This window comes from Cryptomeria japonica, unplaced genomic scaffold, assembly GCF_030272615.1.
Source record: "Cryptomeria japonica unplaced genomic scaffold, Sugi_1.0 HiC_scaffold_229, whole genome shotgun sequence".
Lineage (NCBI taxonomy): Eukaryota > Viridiplantae > Streptophyta > Pinopsida > Cupressales > Cupressaceae > Cryptomeria > Cryptomeria japonica.
The window spans coordinates 200,229-207,500 of NW_026729051.1; the positions used below are offsets into that span (position 1 = coordinate 200,229).

General features: G+C 63.6%; 2 non-coding genes across 2 annotated transcripts; both read left to right on the plus strand.

Moving 5' to 3' along the window:
* Positions 1 to 444: 444 nt before the first annotated feature.
* LOC131869055 (5S ribosomal RNA) lies at positions 445 to 563 on the plus strand. The gene has a single exon (XR_009367449.1). It is a non-coding gene; the product is annotated as a 5S ribosomal RNA (ribosomal RNA).
* Positions 564 to 6,478: 5,915 nt separating this feature from the next.
* On the plus strand, positions 6,479 to 6,597 carry LOC131869035 (5S ribosomal RNA). The gene has a single exon (XR_009367430.1). It is a non-coding gene; the product is annotated as a 5S ribosomal RNA (ribosomal RNA).
* The last annotated feature ends 675 nt before the right edge of the window (positions 6,598 to 7,272 follow it).

Here is a 7,272-nt window from a genome sequence, read left to right on the forward strand (position 1 = left end):
CATTTTGCATCCCGAAACTTGTGTTTTGGTGCTTGATCCCTATTTTGGGTGCCCACCTTGCACCAAGTGCGCACCCGGGGCAAACCGAGCGCCTTGGTGCACCGGGGCAAGATCGAGCGTGCACCCGAGGCGCCCCGAACATGCACCAAGGTGCACTCGGCCCACATGTGAGCGCAGGTCGTTGCGCCCGAGGTGGTGTGTGGGCACCGCGTTGCAGACGGGACACTGCACGCACACGACGCCCCGTCCAGGTGCACGCACGTAGGCCGGGCCGGGTGCACACCCGACGCCCTAGCAAGGTGCGCGCACCCGGGCAGGGCTCACACTTGGCGAACGGGGCGCACTTCGCGAGGGAGGGTGTGCACCTCGACGGGGGTGGGTGGCCGGGGTGGATTCGCACGTGGGTCGCGGTTTGCTAAGTACACACTGCGACAAGCTCATAACGGGTGCGATCATACCAGCGTTAGTGCACCGGATCCCATCAGAACTCCGCAGTTAAGCGCGCTTGGGCCGGAGTAGTACTAGGATGGGTGACCTCCCGGGAAGTCCCGGTGTTGCACCCTTTCTTAGTTTTTCGCCGGGCGTCGCAATGCTATTTGAATAAACCTTTTGCCCGTTTGCGTTCTCGTCGGGGCCGGGCCGGGCCGGGGTGCGCTGCCCGCACTACCGCGCGCGCGGGGGCGACACCGAGCGCGCACCCGAGGCGCCCCGAGCACACAGGCCACGGTGCAACCCGGGCGTTGTGCGCGCACCCCGGTGCGCCCGAGGTGCTGCGCGCGCACCCAGGTGAAATCGGTGTGCACCTCGGCCAGTGCGCGCTCGGTCGAGTCGCGCACGTTGGCCAAGGTGCACGGTGATGTTTCTTACTCTAAGGTTCCGCACCAGACGCCCGGGACAGGTGAGCGAAGCTGGGCGGGGCCGGGTGCGCGGCCGGGGCAGGTGCACGCAGCTGGAGAGAGCTTTGGAGCACACCAGAGGTGCGCACCTTGGAGCACACTTCGGAGCGCACCAATGATGCGCTCCATTCAAAAGTTTCCTGAAAAGGCAAAAAAAGTTGAGATTATAGAATTTCCCACTTGAGAGATTGTAAAAAAAAAAAATTTAAAATGAAGGAAACGCGGGTGCCAAGGTGTGCGCGCCCGGGTGCGCAGCCCAGCCAAGGTGTGCGCACCAAGGCGCCCACCCTGGCGAAGGTGCACGCAAGGTGCGCACCCGAGGCAAACCGGACAATTAACCCAACTTTCGACTTCGCGCGCACCTGCGCACCTTGGAGCGCACTTCGGAGCGCTCCTTGTTGCGCACCAATCTTGGGCACCTCGGAGTGCACCATGGCGCCCACCAAGGTGCGCACCCGGGGCAAACCGAGCTCCGACTTCGTGCGCACCTTGGAGCGCACGAAAGGTGCGCACCATGGCGCCCACCAAGGTGCGCAGCCCAGCCAAGGCGTGCGCATCAAGGTGCGCACCCTGGCGAAGGTGCGCACCCGGGGCAAACCGAGCTCCGACTTCGTGCGCACCTTGGAGCGCACAAAGGGTGCGCAACCCAGCCAAGGTGTGCGCACCCCGGGCAAACCGAGCTCCGAATCGTGCGCACCTTGGAGCACACTTCGGAGCCCTCCTTGGTGCGCACCGATGTTGCGCACCTCGGAGCGCACCCGGGGAAAACAATGCAATTAACCCGACTTTCGACTTCGTGGGCACCTCGGAGCGCTCTCGGGTTCGCACCTCGGAGCACACCGAGGTGCGCACCTTTGATGCGCTGCCTTCACCAATTTCCAGAAAAGGCAAGAAAACATTGAGAAGGTGTGCGCACCGAGGTGCCCACCCTGGCGAAGGTGCACGCGAGGTGCGCACCCGGGGCAAACCGGGCTCCGACTTCGTGCACGCCATGCTGCGCACCTTGGAGGGCCATGGTGCGCACCTTGGAGCACACTTCGGAGCGCTCAATGGTGCCCAACCCAGCCAAGGTGCCCACCGCGGCGAAGGTGCACGCGAGGTGCGCACCCGGGGCAAACCGGGCTCCGACTTCGTGCACGCCGCACCTTGGAGCACACTTCGGAGCGCTCCTTGGTGCGCACCAGGGCGCGCAACCCAGCCGAGGTGCCCACCCCGGCGAAGGTGCACGCGGGGTGCGCACCCGAGGCAAACCGGGCTCCGACTTCGTGCACGCCATGGTGCCCACCGCGGCGAAGGTGCACGCGAGGTGCGCACCCGGGGCAAACCGGGCTCCGACTTCGTGCACGCCGCACCTTGGAGCACACTTCGGAGCGCTCCTTGGTGCGCACCAGGGCGCGCAACCCAGCCGAGGTGCCCACCCCGGCGAAGGTGCACGCGAGGTGCGCACCCGGGGCAAACCGGGCTCCGACTTCGTGCACGCCATGGTGCCCACCGCGGCGAAGGTGCACGCGAGGTGCGCACCCGGGGCAAACCGGGCTCCGACTTCGTGCACGCCGCACCTTGGAGCACACTTCGGAGCGCTCCTTGGTGCGCACCATGGTGCCCACCAGGGCGCGCAACCCCGCCGAAGGTGCACGCGAGGTGCGCACCCGGGGCAAACCGGGCTCCGACTTCGTGCACGCCGCACCTTGGAGCACACTTCGGAGCGCTCCTTGGTGCGCACCAGGGCGCGCAACCCCGCCGAAGGTGCACGCGAGGTGCGCACCCGGGGCAAACCGGGCTCCGACTTCGTGCACGCCATGGTGCGCACCAGGGTGCCCACCGCGGCGAAGGTGCGCACCCGGGGCAAACCGGGCTCCGACTTCGTGCACGCCGCACCTTGGAGCACACTTCGGAGCGCTCCTTGGTGCGCACCAGGGCGCGCAACCCAGCCGAGGTGCCCACCCCGGCGAAGGTGCACGCGAGGTGCGCACCCGGGGCAAACCGGGCTCCGACTTCGTGCACGCCATGGTGCCCACCGCGGCGAAGGTGCGCACCCGGGGCAAACCGGGCTAGGACTTCGTGCACGCCGCACCTTGGAGCACACTTCGGAGCGCTCCTTGGTGCGCACCATGGTGCCCACCAGGCCGCGCAACCCAGCCAAGGTGTGCGCACCAAGGTGCACGCGAGGTGCGCACCCGGGGCAAACCGGGGTCCGGCTTCGTGCACGCCGCACCTTGGAGCACACATCGGGGCGCTCCCGGGTTCGCACCGGCGTTGCGCACCGTGGTGGGCACCTCGGAGCGCACCGTGGTGGGCACCTCGGAGCACACCAAGGTGGGCAGCGAGGTGCGCACCTTTGATGCGATGCCTTCACTAATTTCCATAAAAGGCAAAAGAAAACGAGATTTTAAAATTTCCGTTTTGAAAGATAGTGAGAAAAAGGGAATGCTGGTGCCATCTTGAGCCCGCCCTGGTGCGCAGCCCAGCCAAGGTGTGCGCACCAAGGTGCCCACCCTGGCGAAGGTGCGCGCCCGGGCAATTAACCCAACTTCCAACTTCGCGCGCGCCAGGGTGGGAGCGCACCCAACAACCGGGCCTGGGAAGAGCCAATGCGAGAAACCCCACCAAACGCTCTGACAAAAAAAGAGGGGACGCTCCAGTAACCCCGCTTCGGAGCGCACCCTGGGCAAACCCAGCCAGGGTGCCCACCCCGGCCAAGGTGCAGGCGAGGTGCGCACCCGGGGCAAACCGGGCTCCGACAACGTGCACGCCGCACCTTGGAGCACACTTCGTAGCGCTCCCGGGTGCGCACCTCAGAGCACACCAAGGTGGGCAGCGAGGTGCGCACCTTTGATGCGCTGCCTTCACTAATTTCCAGAAAAGGCAAAAAAAAGAGGAGATTTTAAAATTTCCGTTTTGAAAGATAGTGAAAAAAACGGAACGCGGGTGCCATCTTGAGCCCGCCCGGGTGCACAGCCCAGGTAAGGTGCCCACCCTGGCAAAGGTGCGCACCCGGGCAATTAACCCTACTTCCGACTTCGTGCGCGCCAGGGTGGCAACCGGGCCTGGGAAGAGCCAATGCGAGAAACCCCACCAAACGCTCCGACAAAAAAAGAGGCGGCGCTCCAATAACCCCGCTTCGGAGCGCAGCCGGGGCAAACCCAGCCAAGGTGCCCACCCCGACGAAGGTGCACGCGAGGTGCGCACCCGGGGCAAACCGGGCTCCGACAACGTGCACGCAGCACCTTGGAGCACACTTCGAAGCACTCCCGGGTGCCCACCGGCGTTGCGCACCGTGGTGGGCAGCGAGGTGCGCACCTTTGATGCGCTGCCTTCACTAATTTCCAGAAAAGGCAAAAAAAAATGAGATTTTAAAATTTCCGTTTTGAAAGATAGTGAAAAAAACGGAACGCGGGTGCCATCTTGAGCCCGCCCTGGTGCGCAGCCCAGGCAAGGCATGCGCACCAAGGTGCCCACCCGCGGTGCACACCCGGGGCAAACCGGGCTCCGACTTCGTGCAGGCCGCACCTTGGAGCACACTTCGGAGCGCTCCTTGGTGCGCACCATGGTGCCCACCAGGGCGCACCCGGGGCAAACCGGGCTCCGACTTCGTGCACGCCGCACCTTGGAGCACACATCGGAGTGCTCCCAGGTTCGCACCAGCGTTGCGCACCTTTGATGCGCTGCCTTCACTAATTTCCAGAAAAGGCAAAAAAAAACGATATTTTAAAATTTCCGTTCTGAAAGATAGTGAAAAAAACGGAACGCGGGTGCCATCTTGAGCCCTTCCTGGTGCGCAGCCCAGGCAAGTTGTGCGCACCAAGGTGCCCACCCTGGCGGAGGTGCGCGCCCGGGGCAAACCGGGCTCCGACTTCGTGCACTGCATGGTGCCCACCAAGGCGCGCAACCCAGCCAAGGTGCCCACCGCAGCGAAGGTGCACGCGAGGTGCGCACCCGAGGTGCACACCCGGGGCAAACCGAGCTCCGACTTCGTGCACGCCGCACCTTGGAGCACACTTCAGAGCGCTCCTTGGTGCGCACCAGGGCGCGCAACCCAGCCAAGGTGCTCACCCCGGCGAAGGTGCACGCGAGGTGCGCACCCGGGGCAAGCCGGGCTCGGACTTCGTGCACGCCGCACCTTGGAGCACACATCGGAGCGCTCCCGGGTTCGCACCAGCATTGCGCACCTTTGATGCGCTGCCTTCACTAATTTCCAGAAAAGGCAAAAAAAAAAAAAAAACGAGATTTTAAAATTTCCGTTTTGAAAGATAGTGAAAAAAACGGAACGCGGGTGCCATCTTGAGCCCGCCCTGGTGTGCAGCCCAGGCAAGTTGTGCGCACCAAGGCACCCACCCTGGCCAAGGTGGGTCACGGGGTGGGTCCTAGGGTGGGTAACGGGGTGGGTACTAAGGTGCGTGCCAAGGTGGGTCATGGGGTGGGTGCCAAGGTGGGCACCAGGGTGGGTGTGCACCAACCCTAGCCAGGGTAGGTCACGGGGTGGTTGTCGGGGTGGGCGTCAAGGAGCCAAGGTGGGTGGCAAGTAGCCAAGTTGCGTGCCAAGGTGGGTGTCGGGGTGGGTGCCAAGGATCCAAGGTGGGTGCCAAGGAACCAAGGTGGGTGTCTGGGTGGGTGCCGAGGTGGGAGCCAGGGTGGGTCCCAAGGTGAGTGCAAAGGTGGGTGCCAGGGTCAAGGTGAGTGCCAATGTGGGTTCCAAGGTGCCAGGGTCAGGGTGAGTGCCAATGTGGGTTCAAAGGTGCTAAGTTGGGTGCGAGGTTGGGTGCGAGGGTGGGTGGGTGCCAAGGTGTGCTAGGTGGAAGCCCGGGTGGGTCGGCATCCCATGGGTGTCGAGTTGGGTGCCTGATGGGTGCTTCTTGTCAAGTTTTAGTCGTCGGGACTCATTTCGAGCCTTAGAGGTCGTTTCTTGTCCGGTTGCCCTGTCTTCGACCTGGGAACCCAATTTTGGTCCTCGGGTCCCATTTTTTTTTGTCTCGCATCCCACTTTTGGCCTGTGGCCTTTTCGGGGTCGATTCTCGTTTTGGGCATCAGAGCATGTTTCTTCTCCTAAAACCCAATATTTGTTTATTAAGTCTCGGAACACATTTTTGTTCTCGTGGACCCATCATGGGTCTTGGAACGCATTTGTGGTCCTTGGGTCCCATTTTGCATCCCGAAACTTGTGTTTTGGTGCTTGATCCCTATTTTGGGTGCCCACCTTGCACCAAGTGCGCACCCGGGGCAAACCGAGCGCCTTGGTGCACCGGGGCAAGATCGAGCGTGCACCCGAGGCGCCCCGAACATGCACCAAGGTGCACTCGGCCCACATGTGAGCGCAGGTCGTTGCGCCCGAGGTGGTGTGTGGGCACCGCGTTGCAGACGGGACACTGCACGCACACGACGCCCCGTCCAGGTGCACGCACGTAGGCCGGGCCGGGTGCACACCCGACGCCCTAGCAAGGTGCGCGCACCCGGGCAGGGCTCACACTTGGCGAACGGGGCGCACTTCGCGAGGGAGGGTGTGCACCTCGACGGGGGTGGGTGGCCGGGGTGGATTCGCACGTGGGTCGCGGTTTGCTAAGTACACACTGCGACAAGCTCATAACGGGTGCGATCATACCAGCGTTAGTGCACCGGATCCCATCAGAACTCCGCAGTTAAGCGCGCTTGGGCCGGAGTAGTACTGGGATGGGTGACCTCCCGGGAAGTCCCGGTGTTGCACCCTTTTTTAGTTTTTCGCCGGGCGTCGCAATGCTATTTGAATAAACCTTTTGCCCGTTTGCGTTCTCGTCGGGGCCGGGCCGGGCCGGGGTGCGCTGCCCGCACTACCGCGCGCGCGGGGGGCGACACCGAGCGCGCACCCGAGGCGCCCCGAGCACACAGGCCACGGTGCAACCCGGGCGTTGTGCGCGCACCCCGGTGCGCCCGAGGTGCTGCGCGCGCACCCAGGTGAAATCGGTGTGCACCTCGGCCAGTGCGCGCTCGGTCGAGTCGCGCACGTTGGCCAAGGTGCACGGTGATGTTTCTTACTCTAAGGTTCCGCACCAGACGCCCGGGACAGGTGAGCGAAGCTGGGCGGGGCCGGGTGCGCGGCCGGGGCAGGTGCACGCAGCTAGAGAGAGCTTTGGAGCACACCAGAGGTGCGCACCTTGGAGCACACTTCGGAGCGCACCAATGATGCGCTCCATTCAAAAGTTTCCTGAAAAGGCAAAAAAAGTTGAGATTATAGAATTTCCCACTTGAGAGATTGTAAAAAAAAAAAATTTAAAATGAAGGAAACGCGGGTGCCAAGGTGTGCGCGCCCGGGTGCGCAGCCCAGCCAAGGTGTGCGCACCAAGGCGCCCACCCTGGCGAAGGTGCACGCAAGGTGCGCACCCGAGGCAAACCGGACAATTAACCC